Raw genomic sequence first — 13949 nt, 5'->3', positions numbered from 1 at the left:
CCACTGCTCTCACTCACTGCATCCCACTCCCCTCACTCACTACATCCCATTCCTCTCACTCACTACATCCCATTCCCCTCACTCACTCCATCACACTCCCCTCACTCACTCGATCCCACTCCCCTCACTCACTCCATTCCTCTCCCCTCACTCACTGCATCCCACTCCCGTCACTCACTACGTCCCACTCCCCTCACTCACTGCATCCCTCACTCCTCAGTCACTCCATCCCACTCCCCTCACTCACTACATCCCTCTCTCCTCACTCACTGCATCCCACTCTCCTCACTCACTCGATCCCACTCCCCTCAATCTTTAGATCCTACTACCCTCACTCACGACATACCACTCCCCTCACTCACTACATCCCACTCCCCTCGCTCCCTACATCCTACTACCCTCAGTCACTACATCCCAATCCCCTCACTCACTGCATCCCACTCCCCTCACTCACTACATCCCCCTCACCTTAGCCACTACATCCCACTCCCCTCAGTCACTACATCCCACTCCCCTCACTCACTACATCCCACTCCCATCACTCACTACATCCCACTCTCCTCACTCACTACATCCCACTCCCCTCTGTCACTCCGTCACTCTCCCCTCAGTCACTCCATCCCTCTCCCCCTCAGTCACTCCGCCCCTGTCCTCTCAGTCACTCCATCCCTCTCCCCTCAGTTACTCCATCCCTCTCCGCTCAGTCACTCCGCCCCTCTCCCCTCAGTCGCTCCGTCCCTCTCCCCTCAGTCGCTCCGTCCCTCTCCCCTCAGTCGCTCCGTCCCTCTCCGCTCAGTCGCTCCGTCCCTCTCCCCTCAGTCACTGGGTGTGTCAGTGTCCCGGTATATCCAGTGTTGCCCTCCTGGGTCATTTTGAAACAGCAATGTACCTGTGCAATAAGCAGCGTCACAGCCTGGTGTCGGTTTCAGCCCATAGACAAAGTAACTGCTGCAGTTTTTAATCTTTATCTCTCGCTTCCAGAAGGGTCGTGTCCCATTCCAGCCGAAGCAAACTGTCCCGTTTAATTCCCCCTGTTCCATTGTGGGATGTGATCCTGAAATGAGGTGTATACATATTGGAGAGTGTAAGCGATGTGAACAGTGCTGGACAGTGAGTGTAAATCTGATATTGTAAAGTCTGACTTGCCGTTTAACCAGCCTGGATGATGTGTGGAGCAGTGTTCCTCTGCGACCCGAGTCTCCGGAATCTTCCATCCACCAGAACTGGAACAACAATGAGAGAGACAATTTTACATTTTCCCCACTCCACGTTGGAGCGAGACTCACTTTCACCCCCCAATGCCCCAGGAAGGGACTGCCATGTTCTCCCCACTACCCTGAAGAGCGAGACCCACGTTCTCCCCACTCCAAAACGGAGTGTGTCCAACATTCTCCCCACTCCCTGTGGGAGAGAATGCCTCTTCTCTGCCATAACCCATCGGAGTGAGACCCGCATTCTCTCCACTCCAAGAACGAGTGTGTCCAACATTCTCCCCCACTCCCTGTGGGAAAGAATGCCTGTTCTCTGCCATAACCCATCGGAGTGAGTCCCACATTCTCCTCCAGTCAACATTGCAGAGATTTCCAGATTCGCCCCACTCCCCGAGGCAGCATGTCCCACAAACTTACCCACCACCATTGGAGCAAGTTCCACATCCTCCTTCACTCCCCATTGGAGAGAGATACACATTCCTCCCACTCCCCTTGGAAGCAAGTCCCACATTCTCCCCCACTCCCCAGTGGAGTAGGCTCCAAATTCTCCCCAGTCCCATGGGGAGCAAGATGCACATTCTCCCAATTCCACGTGGGAGTGCATCCCATATTACACCCCCCCCCCCCCCCCCCGTCCAACCCCTCCGCGTGGGAGTACGTCTTGCATTCTTCCCCACACACCATGGGATGGTCCCACATTCTCCCCACTCTGACCCGGGAGTGAGTCCACATTCTCGCACACTGACCCTGAGAGCGAGTCGCGCATTCTCCCAGCTTCCCGTGGGAGCGAGTCTGACATTCTTCCCGACTCCCCGTGTGAGAGAGTCCCACATTCTTCCCAAGTTCCCTTTGGAGCGAGACCTACATGCTCCCCGCATCCCGTGGGAGCGAGTCCCACATTCTCCTCCACTGCCCATGGGTGAGAGTCCGACTTTCTCCACAGTCCCCCACAGGAGTAAGTCCCAAATTCTCCCCCACTCCCCGTGGGAGTGAGCCCCAAATTGAGCTCAATCCTTCTGGGAGGAAGTTCCCCGTACTCGCCACTCTCCATGGGAATGAGTCCCATATTCTCCCCACGACCCGTGGGAGTGAGTCTCACATTGTCCTCAATCTTTGTGGGAGGAAATTCCGCATACTCACCACTCCCTATGGGGATGAGTCCCACATTCTCCCCAATCTCTGGGTAAAGAAGTTTCTCCTGAATTCCACCATCGCATTTGTCTCTATCTCATGTTGAAAGCTTCCCTCCCCCAGTTCCACTCTCACTCACGAGTGGAAACTCCTTTTCTTGACTGACAATGTCTGTATAGCTTCAATTACACAGCATTGGATTTGTCCTTCCCTCGCTGCTGGACATCAGATGAGAAGAAGGACACCAGGCAAGGCGTGTGTCCCAGTCTCGCATTTACAATCTCATTGGTAGTCGATTCACTGGCACTGGGCGGCGCTGTCTGGCCTCGTCATAGCTGGACCCAATGTGGCGTCCAACGGAAAGTCCACTGGCCCTATGGTGGGGTTGTACAATCGAGGAAGTGGGCAGGACAAAATACCCCACCCATCATCGCCACCACCTGAAACCAGCCCCCACATTCTCAGGTGTTTGAGCTGCGTTTGCCCGACTTCTTACCTGTTGAACCTGTACCATCCGTAGACAAGATCCTTGTCACACTGCCGCTGTCCCACACACTCTGTCCCAGTACAATCGATGCTTCTCCAGGTTTGGTTCAGCACCGTGTGGTCTACACACGGGTCAGTGAGCGCTGAGCTTGGGTCTGAGTGACAGAGAGATTTTTAACGCTAATAGATAAAGTACAGTCAGTGTCACACTGAGACATGTGTCCACCCCTTCCCTCCTCACTCAGACCAAACAACAACATCAATGCAGGAGCGAGTGTTGGTGGATGGGAGAACCTCAGTGACGTGGGGAAGAGGTGAAGGCGGAGGGGAAATTTGATCGGGAGGCTCAGGATCATCTGGAGGGTCTGAGACAAGTCGAGAGGGAGAAAGAGTTTGTGTTGACGGGGTAGGATCGACAACGAGAGGGGCACAGAGAGTTTCACGGGGATCATGGAGAAAAGCGATGGGGACACGAGGAGAAATGTTTTCACACGGCGAGTGGTTAGGGTGTGGAGTGATGTGTCTGGGAATCTGGGGGAGGCAGCTTCAATCGAGAGATTCGAGAGGGAATTGGAATACTATTTGGAAAGGAGGAATGCACCGAAGTTGCAACCCATTTCCCCTGAGTTACGACGCACCACTCCTCTCCCTCACTGCATCCCCCTCTCCTCAGTCATTACATCCCACTCCACTCAATCACTACATCACACTCCTCTCATTCGCTACATCCCCCTCTCCTCAGTCATTACATCCCACTCCACTCAATCACTACATCCCACTCCTCTCATTCACTGCATCCCCCTCTCCTCAGTCATTGCATCCCACTCCACTAAATCACGACATCACACCCCCCTCAGTCACTACATCCCACTCCCCTCACTTACTACATCCCACTCCCCTCACTCACTCCATCCCACTCCCCTCACTCACTACATCCGACTCCCCTCAGTCACGAAATCACACTCCCCTCACTTACTACATCCCACTCCCTCACTCACTACATCCGACTCCCCTCAGTCACGAAATCCCACTCACTTCAGTCATTACATGCTTCTCCCCTCAGTCAGTCCATCCGACTCCACTCAATCACTACATCCCACGTCCTTCAGTCACTCCATCCCATTCCCCTCACTCATTACATCCCACTCCCCTCACTCACTGCATCCCACTTCCCACAGTAACTACATCCCACGCCCCTCACTCACTTCATCCCACTCCCCTCAATCATTACATCCCACTCCCCTCACTCACTACCTCCCACTCCCCTCACTCACTACATTCAACTCCCCTCACTCGCTACATCCGACTACCCTCACTCACTCCATCCGACTCCCCTCACTCACTCCATCCCACTCCCCTCAATCACTCCATCCCACTACCCTCAATCACTACATTCCACTCCCCTCGGTCACTAAATTCCACTCCCCTCGCTCACTACATTCTACTACCCTCAGTCACTGCATCCCACTCTCCTCAGTCAGTACATCCCACTCCCCTCACTAACTCCATCCCACTACGCTCACTCACTACACCACACTCCGCTCACTCACTACATCCCACTCCCCTCACTCACTCCATCCCACTCCCCTCACTCACTCCACCCCACTCCCCTCACTCACTACATCACACTCCCCTCATTCACTCCATCCCACTCCCCTCACTCACTCCACCCCACTCCCCTCACTCACTACATCCCACTCCCCTCACTCACTACATCCCATTCCCCTCACTCACTACATCCCACTCCCCTTAGTCACTCCATCCCTCTCCCCCTTACTCACTCCGTCCCTCGCCCCTCAGTCACTCCGTCCCTCTCCCCTCAGTCGCTCCGTCCCTCTCCCCTCAGTTGCTCCGTCCCTCACCCCTCAGTCACTCCGTACCTCTCCCCTCAGTCACTGGGTGTGTCAGTGTCCCGTTATATCCAGTGTTGCCCTCCTGGGTCGTTTTGAAACAGCAATGTACCTGTGCAATAAGCAGCCGCACAGCCTGGTGTCGGTTCCAGCTCATAGACAAAGTAACTGCTGCAGTTTTTAATCTTTATCTCTCGCTCCAGGTTGCAGAGTTTCCCATTCCAGTTAAAACAAACTCTCCGGTTTACTTGCCCCTGTTCCAGGGTGGGATGTGATCCTGAAATGAGGTGTATAAATATTGGAGAGTGTAAGCGATGTGAACAGTGCTGGACAGTGAGTGTAAATCTGATATTGTAAAGTCTGACTCTACCCTGTAACCAGCCTGAACGATGTGTGGAGCAGTATTCTGCTGCGGCCGGAGTCTCCGGAATCTTCCATCCGCCAGAACTGGAACAACAATCACAGAGTCAGAGAATTACAGAATGATACAGCTGAGAATGAGCGCCATTCGGTCCCCCATGTCCCTGCTAGCCCCTGTGAATGATCTATCCAATGTTGTCTCACTCTCCTCCCATTATCTCCCCACTGGACTTTACACCTCTCCTTCCAGCATTTACCCAATGTCCTTTCCAAATGTTTCCATTTCATCTGCTTTGCTGGTCCTTCGGCCCGCGATTTCTATGCGTTGGTGGTGGAGGGAGTGAATGTTTGTAGTTAGCGTGTCGACCGAGCTGTCCTGCCCTGTTCTGTCGTGAATGGTGTTGAGCTTTCCTGGGCGTTGTCGGGAGCCGCACTCATCCAGGTAAATGGAGAGGATCCCAACACACTCGTGACTTTTGTGCGTCTACATGGTGGCCCGGCTTTGGAGGGGAGTTAGGAGGTGGGTTCCTCTCCGCAGAATTACCAGCCTCTGACCTGCTCTGGGAGCCACATTGTATAAATGACTGTTCAGTTTCTGGTCAATGGTAACCCCCAGGCTGGTGTTTGATGGGGAGGGATTCAGTGGCGAAAATGCCATTGAATGTCAAGCGGGGAGATGATTAAGTTCTCTCTAGAGAATAAATAAATAAACTCTCTGTTTATCATCTTTCGGGCGGCACGGTAGCACAGTGGTTAGCACTGCTGCTTCACAGCTCCAGGGTCCCAAGTTCGATTCCCGGCTCAGGTCACTGTCTGTGTGGAGTTTGCACATTCTCCTCGTGTCTGCGTGGGTTTTCTCCGGGTGCTCCGGTTTCCTCCCACAGTCCAAAGATGTGCGGGTTAGGTTGATTGGCCAGGTTAAAAATTGCCCCTTAGAGCGTAGGTTTGAGGGATTAGCGGGTAAATATGTGGGGGTAGGGCCTGGGTGGGATTGTGGTCGGTGCAGACTCGATGGGCCGAATGGCCTCTTTCTGCACTGTAGGGTTTCTATGATTCTATGATTCTAACTGGCTGGGCCCTACGTCACTTTCTGGTTCATGGTAACGCCCAGGATGGTGATACTGGTGGTGGTGGCGGGTGGGATGGGGGGGTGGGGAGGGTATGCAACGATGGTAATATCATTGAATGTGAAGGAGGGAGATGGTTCGATCCTCTCTTGTTGGAGATGGGCACTTGTGTGGGGTGAATGTTAGTCGCCACTGATGGGGAGGGAAATCTGCCATCCTTACTCGGCCTGGCCTGCAGATGCTCCACACACAGAGCAATCTGGTTGAATCTGAAATGCCCCCGCAGGCCACATATTTGTCACCAACAACTATTCACATCATGATGGGAAGAACTTACCGACTGCTGGTTCCCACTCACCACCACCCCCCCCCCCGCCCCCCCCCCGCCCCCCCCCCCCCCCAACTGCGCACCCCCCCCCCTCCCCACCCCCAACTGGACTGGTATCTCTGACCATCGCAGTCTCTCTGCTGTTACTGTTTCCACGCTGACACTTTCCTCCCGGTGTGCCCAGTTTATCAGGAAATGTCCCTGCCCTCTACCTTTTAAACCGGTACCAGCCTTTCTGAAGTTTATCATCACACTTCCATTTGCTGGTACATTCTTCCCATCTGCAATCCATGCTCCTCCATGTATCGTTCAGCACAGTGTGATCCTCACAAGGGTCAGTGCGTGCGGAGTCCAGAACTGAGACACAGAGACATGTTTAATGTTAATACAATGTGCAGTTCGTTTTGCAAAGAGACTTCTGATTATCAAAGAGCCGATAACCTCGCCTTCGACACCTGCTCTGCTACTGACAACACCTTCACCACCGAATTGAAAATACCACAATCTCAGTCTCAAATCTTTCCCCCCTTTTCTGAACAGGTTTCTATCTGTCTCCAGCGAAATATTCACCCTCTATCTCACACCTCAGACATTGTACCCGCTGTTCCAGATGAACAATTACGGCCGAGGCTTTGTGTAGTCAGCACGGCTTTGTGTAGTCAGCACGGCTTTGTGTAGTCAGCACGGCTTTGTCAGGGGCAGGTCGTGCCTTACGAGCCTGGTTGAGTTCTTTGAAAATGTGACCAAGCACATTGACGAAGGAAGAGCGGTGGATGTGGTCTATATGGACTTCAGCAAAGCGTTCGATAAGGTCCCCCATGCAAGACTTCTTGAGAAAGTGAGAGGGCATGGGATCCAAGGGGCTGTTGCCTTGTGGATCCAGAACTGGCTTGCCTGCAGAAGGCAGAGAGTGGCTGTGGAGGGGTCTTTCTCTGCATGGAGGTCAGTGACCAGTGGAGTGCCCCAGGGATCTGTTCTGGGACCCTTGCTGTTTGTCATTTTCATAAATGACCTGGATGAGGAAGTGGAGGGATGGGTTGGTAAGTTTGCTGACGACACCAAGGTAGGTGGTGTTGTGGATAGTTTGGAGGGATGCCAGAAGTTGCAGCGAGACATAGATAGAATGCAAGACTGGGCGGAGAAGTGGCAGATGGACTTCAACCCGAATAAGTGTGTAGTGATCCATTTTGGCAGATCCAATGGGATGGAGCAGCAGTATAAAATGAAGGGTACCATTCTTAGCAGTGTAGAGGATCAGAAGGACCTTGGGGTCCGGGTCCATAGGACTCTTAAATCGGCCTCGCAGGTGGAGGATGCGGTCAAGAAGGCGTATGGCGTACTAGCCTTCATTAATCGAGGGATTGAGTTTAGGAGTCGGGAGATAATGCTGCAGCTTTATAGGACCCTGGTTAGACCCCACTTGGAGTACTGCGCGCAGTTCTGGTCACCTCATTACAGGAAAGATGTTGAAGCCATTGAAAGGGTGCAGAGGAGATTTACAAGGATGTTGCCTGGATTGGGGGGCATGCCTTATGAGGATAGGTTGAGGGAGCTTGGTTTCTTCTCCCTGGAGAGACGAAGGATGAGAGGTGACCTGATAGAGGTTTACAAGATGTTGAGGGGTCTGGATAGGGTGGACTCTCAGAGGCTATTTCCAAGGGCTGAAATGGTTGCTACGAGAGGACACAGGTTTAAGGTGCTGGGGGGTAGGTACAGGGGGGATGTCAGGGGTAAGTTTTTCACTCAGAGGGTGGTGGGTGAGTGGAATCGGCTGACGTCGGTGGTGGTGGAGGCAAACTCGTTGGGGTCTTTTAAGAGACTTCTGGATGAGTACATGGGATTTAATGGGATTGAGGGCTATAGATAGGCCTAGAGGTGGGGATGTGATCGGCGCAACTTGTGGGCCGAAGGGCCTGTTTGTGCTGTGGCTTTCTATGTTCTATGTTTAACACGGCTATAAATCCAACAGAGACACCACAACTGGTCAGGCTGGTCAGATAGGCAAAACCATGGCAAATGGAATTTTACGCTGAAAAGTGTGAGGTGAGGCATTTTTGGTGGGGGACTCAAAAGACAAGGGAATACACAATAAACTCTAGGATGCAAGGACAGGGGACCAGAGGGACCTTGCTGTGCGTGCCCATCGATCGCTGAACGCAGCAGGACAGGGAGATAAAGTGGTTAAGAAGGCATATGGGATAATTGCCTTCATTAGCCGTGGTGTCGAATATCCGAGGAGAAAGGTTACAATGGAGCTGTTCAGACACAACTAGAGTACTGTGTGCATTTCTGATCGTCACACTATAGGAAGAATGTGATTGCACTGGAGAGAGAGAGAGAGAGAGAGGGTGCAGAGGAGATTCACATGGACGCTGCCTGGGCTGGAGCCTTGCAACTATGGAGAGAGTCTGGTGAGGCTGGAGTTGTTCTATTTAGAGAAGAGAAGGCTGAGGGGGAGGGGACCTGATAGAGGTGTACAAAATAATGAGGCACATTGATCAGGTAGATAGGAAGGAAGTGTTTTTTTTTCACCTTCGTAGAGGGGTAAATAACCAGGAGGCAGAGATTTATGGTGAGGAGCAGGAGAATTGCAGGATGGAAGGAATCTGGAACGCAGTGCCTGAAAGGGTGGTAGCAGCCGAGGTAGTTGGAGGTAATGTCGAAAGATGCTAAATTGCCCGTTAGTGTCCAAACATGCATGGGTTTGGTGGATTGGCCATGCTAAATTGCCACTTAGAGGAGTACAAAGAAAGTAGGAAAGAACTCAAACGGGGAATTAGAAGAGCAAAAAGGGGTCACGAAATGTTCTTGGCAGACAGGATTAAGGAGAATCCCAAGGCATTTTATTCATACGTTAGGAACAAAAGGGTTGTCAGGGAAAAAATCTGACCTCTCAGGGACAAAAGTGGGGAATTATGCTTGGAGCCCAAAGAAGTAGGGGAGATCCTAAATGAATACTTTGCGTCGGTATTCACAAAGGAGAGGGGTGTGTTGACTGGGAGTGTCTCGAAGGGGAGTGTTGAACCGTTGGAGAAAATCTCCATTACAAAGGAGGAAGTGTTAGGTTTGTTAGAGAATTTAAAGACTGACAAATCCCCAGGGCCTGATGGAATCTATCCAAGGCTGCTCAGGGAGACGAGAGATGAAATCGCTGGGCCTCTGACGCAAATCTTTGTCTCGTCACTGGACGCAGGTGAGGTCCCAGAGGATTGGAGGATGGCTAATGTGGTCCCGTTATTTAAGAAGGGTAGGAAGGATAACCCGGGTAATTATAGGCCGGTGAGCTTGACGTCCGTGGTGGGGAAAGTTGTTGGCGAAGATTCTTAGAGATAGGATGTATGCGCATTTAGAAAGGAATAAACTCATTAACGATAGTCAGCATGGTTTTGTGAGAGGGAGGTCATGCCTCACTAACCTGGTGGAGTTTTTTGAAGAAGTGACCAAAATGGTTGACGAGGGAAGGGCCGTGGATGTCGTCTATATGGACTTTAGTAAAGCGTTTGACAAAGTCCCTCATGGTAGGCTGGTGAAAAAGGTTGGATCTCATGGGATAAAGGGGGAGGTGGCTAGATGGGTGGAGAACTGGCTTGGTCACAGAAGACAGAGGGTGGTAGTGGAAGGGTCTTTTTCCAGCTGGAGGCCTGTGACTAGTGGTGTTCCGCAGGGCTCTGTATTGGGACCTCTGCTGTTTGTGATTTATAAAAATGATCTGGAAGAAGGTGTAACTGGGGTGATCAGTAAGTTTGCGGACGACACAAAATTGGCAGGACTTGCAGATAGTGAGGAGCATTGTCAGAAGCTACAGAAGGATATAGATAGGCTGGAAATTTGGGCAAAGAAATGGCAGATGGAGTTCAATCCTGATGAATGCGAAGTGATGCATTTTGGTAGAAATAATGTAGGGAGGAGCTATATGATAAATGGCAGAACCATAAAGGGTGTAGATACGCAGAGGGACCTGGGTGTGCAAGTCCACAGATCCTTGAAAGTGACGTCACAGGTGGAGAAGGTGGTGAAGAAGGCATATGGCATGCTTGCCTTTATAGGACGGGGCATTGAGTATAAAGGTTGGGGTCTGATGTTGCAGATGAGGGGCTTAGTTATGAGGAGAGATTGGGTAAACTGGGATTGTTCTCTCTGGAAAGACGGAGGATGAGGGGAGACTTAATAGAGGTGTATAAAATTATGAAAGGCATAGATAGGGTGAACAGTGGGAAGCTTTTCCCCAGGTCGGTGGTGACGTTCACGAGGGGTCATAGGTTCAAGGTGAAGCGGGGGAGGTTTAACACAGATATCAGACGGACATATTTTACACAGAGGGTGGTGGGGGCCTGGAATGCGCTGCCAGGCAAGGTGGTGGAGGCGGACACACTGGGAACGTTTAAGACTTATCTAGAGAGCCACATGAACGGAGTGGGAATGGAGGGATACAAAAGAATGGTCTAGTTTGGACCAGGGAGCGGCGCCGGCTTGGAGGGCCGAAGGGCCTGTTCCTGTGCTGTATTGTTCTTTGTTCTTTGTTAATATCCAAAGATGAGAATGTTCCTTTGTTTGGCCGTGCTCAGTTGGGCCTGAGTATCCATAGACGTTAGGCAGATTGGCCATGGCAAATTGTTTCTTGGCGTCCACGGATGTGCAGATAAGGTGAATTAGCCATTGCCATTTTGCCACTTAGTGTCAAATGCTGCTTAGGTTAGCTGGATTGGTCATGCTAAATTGCATGTCTGTGTCAACGAGGGTAGGTATGGTGGATTTGCCGTGCTAAATTACCCTTTACTATCCAAGGTTTTGCAGCTTGGGTGGATTGATATAGAACATAGAACATGGAACAGTACAGCACAGAACAGGCCCTTCGGCCCACGATGTTGTGCCGATCTTTATCTGAAACCAAGATCAAGCTATCCCACTCCCCATCATCCTGGTGTGCTCCATGTGCCTATCCAATAACCGCTTCAATGTTCCTAAACTGTCTGACTCCACTATCACTGCAGGCAGTCCATTCCACACCCCAACCACTCTCTGCATAAAGAACCTACCTCTGATATCCTTCCTGTATCTCCCACCACGAACCCTATAGTTATGCCCCCTTGTAATAACTCCATCCACCCGAGGAAATAGTCTTTGAACGTTCACTCTACCTATCCCCTTCATCATTTTATAAACCTCTATTAAGTCTCCCTCAGCCTACTCCACTCCAGAGAGAACAGCCCGAGCTCCCTCAACCTTTCCTCATAAGACCTACCCTCCAAACCAGGCAGCATCCTGGTAAATCTCCTCGGCACTCTTTCCAGCGCTTCCACATCCTTCTTATAGTGAGGTGACCAGAACTGCACACAATATTCCAAATGTGGTCTCACCAAGGTCCTGTACATTTGCAGCATAACCCCGCGGCTCTTAAACTCCAACCGCTGTTAATAAAAGCTAATACACTATAGGCCTTCTTCACATGAACCCCAATATCTCTCTGTTCCTCCACAGTCTTCAGAACCCTACCTTTGACCCTGTAATCCACATTTAAATTAGTCCTACCAAAATGAATCACCTCACATCTATCAGGGTTAAACTCCATTTGCAGACTACAACAGCTCTCCACCTCACCCACTACCTCACCAATCTTGGTGTCATCAGCAAATTTACTGATCCACCCTTCAGCCCCCTCCTCTAAGTCATTAATAAAAATCACAAAGAGCAGAGGGCCAAGCACTGATCCCTGCGGCACCTCGCTAGCAACCTGCCTCCAATCCGAAAATTTTCCATCCACCACCACCCTGTCTTCGATCAGACAGCCAGTTCCCTGTCCATCGGCCAACTTTCCCTCTATCCCACACCTCCTCAGTTTCATCATAAGCCGACCATGGGGGACCTTGTCAAAGGCCTTACTAAAATCCATGCATATGACATCAACTGCCCTACCTTCATCAACACACTTGATGATCATTCGAACTTGTCCCTTAGTGTCTGAAGAAGGGAAAGGGTTAATGTTTTTTTGTACTCAATGTATTTTGTACCTAAAAGGTTGAACTTTGTACCTGGAATGTATCACAAACATAACCCTTCCTTATGGCTACTCTCCCCTTTGTTTATATTGCTCCTGGTAGTAGTATAAGCCATTTGTTCTTGGTTTCATCTTTTACTTTTAGTATAAGCCATTTGTTCATGGTTCCCTCGCTTGTTTATATCATTCTGATGAAACAGACAGTTAAATATAGATGTTGGGTTGTAAGTCTTTCTTTCCCGTAGGCTTGTCTATGATTTAAACAAAGGAAGCAGTTACCAAATGGTAGAGTGCGAGAATGGCCGTTTGAAGGAGGACTCCCACTGGGACAGCTGCAATCGCACACAGTCACTTCAAAGGAAAGGCCGCGAGAAGAGCGGGGGACCAGAGGTTACATCTTGACTACAACTACCAGGAGAATTGTGCTTTATGACCCAAGGATACCACATACACTCTGGATTATGGTTAGAGACTATCAGAAGCTGTTAAAAGAACTATAATTTATGATCAAGGACTGTTAACTGGACTTTGCTTCATGACTTGTATTGGGAACCCTGATGCATAAAGGTCCACGCTTCTTGTGTTCAGAGAGAACGTTGGCTTCCGCTTTCAAGGGGTTAAGTTCTCCCATAAGCTTGTGAGAATAAAGCCTACTCTATTTTGACTCATACCAGCCTCAAGAGGTATTTTTACCGACTTCATTTGATGCCGAAAGCCTGGGGAGACCCCCGGGATCTGTTTGCGGGACTCTGTCTGCGGGCTCCGGTTGAATGGCCACAACCTGGGTACTGGAATAGGGTTCTGAACCTAATGGGGTGAGTCAAACTACAGTGGGCTGATCATATGTGATGAGAGAGTGTGAGAGTGAGAGACGTCTGAACTGAACGCATACGGACAAGGACGCATTTGTCTGTTATGGATACTCAAGTGAGTGTAAAGTCTGGTGAAAAAGGTGCCTGGCGTGTGATGTTCAGACGTGAGTGAGAAAGAGAAACTGTCTGAGTGATCACCGGAGTAGAATTAAGCTTAATAGTGTAAGTTTAATAGTCTAAGCTTAATAGTGTAAGCGGTGGTACGGAGGGATTTGATCACCCCTGACAGGTAACACCGGACTCTGATAAGAGCAGCCTAGGAGTGGGAGAGCGAGAAGGGAGAATAGAAGGCTCCAGGTGGTGAGTATAAAACTTATCTGTATTATGGTGGGATCACAAGCACAAGGACAGTGGGGACTTCCGGAATCCCTGATAAATGAGTGTATGACTGAGAGGGACAAATTCATTAAACAGATGAGCAAAGGGGGGGTGGAACTTATCCTACCCTCTGGGCCAACAGCATAAGTGGTTGGATAAAGAAAAGAGAAACATGACAAAGAAAATAGGAGTATTGTTAATCCATCAGTTAGCTGGACTCATTGAGCAAGTAGTCGCCTCTACTAAGAAGTGGACTGAGGATAAAGAAAGGATTAGGGAGTTAGAATGCAGAGCAAGGGAACTGGAGAAACAAAACCAAGTATTAGAAGAA

At 50.5% G+C, this 13949-nt stretch overlaps 1 long non-coding RNA gene across 1 annotated transcript; it reads right to left on the bottom strand.

The window, feature by feature from the left end:
* Positions 1-1151: 1151 nt before the first annotated feature.
* Positions 1152-4847, bottom strand: LOC144485192 (uncharacterized). The gene is made up of 3 exons (XR_013496149.1): positions 4791-4847; positions 2839-2983; positions 1152-1223 (listed from the first exon to the last, which is right to left on the bottom strand). It is a non-coding gene; the product is annotated as an uncharacterized LOC144485192 (long non-coding RNA).
* Positions 4848-13949: the final 9102 nt, after the last annotated feature.

Source organism: Mustelus asterias, unplaced genomic scaffold (genome assembly GCF_964213995.1).
Source record: "Mustelus asterias unplaced genomic scaffold, sMusAst1.hap1.1 HAP1_SCAFFOLD_160, whole genome shotgun sequence".
NCBI classification, from domain to species: domain Eukaryota; kingdom Metazoa; phylum Chordata; class Chondrichthyes; order Carcharhiniformes; family Triakidae; genus Mustelus; species Mustelus asterias.
This window is presented reverse-complemented; position numbering and strand designations above follow the sequence as displayed.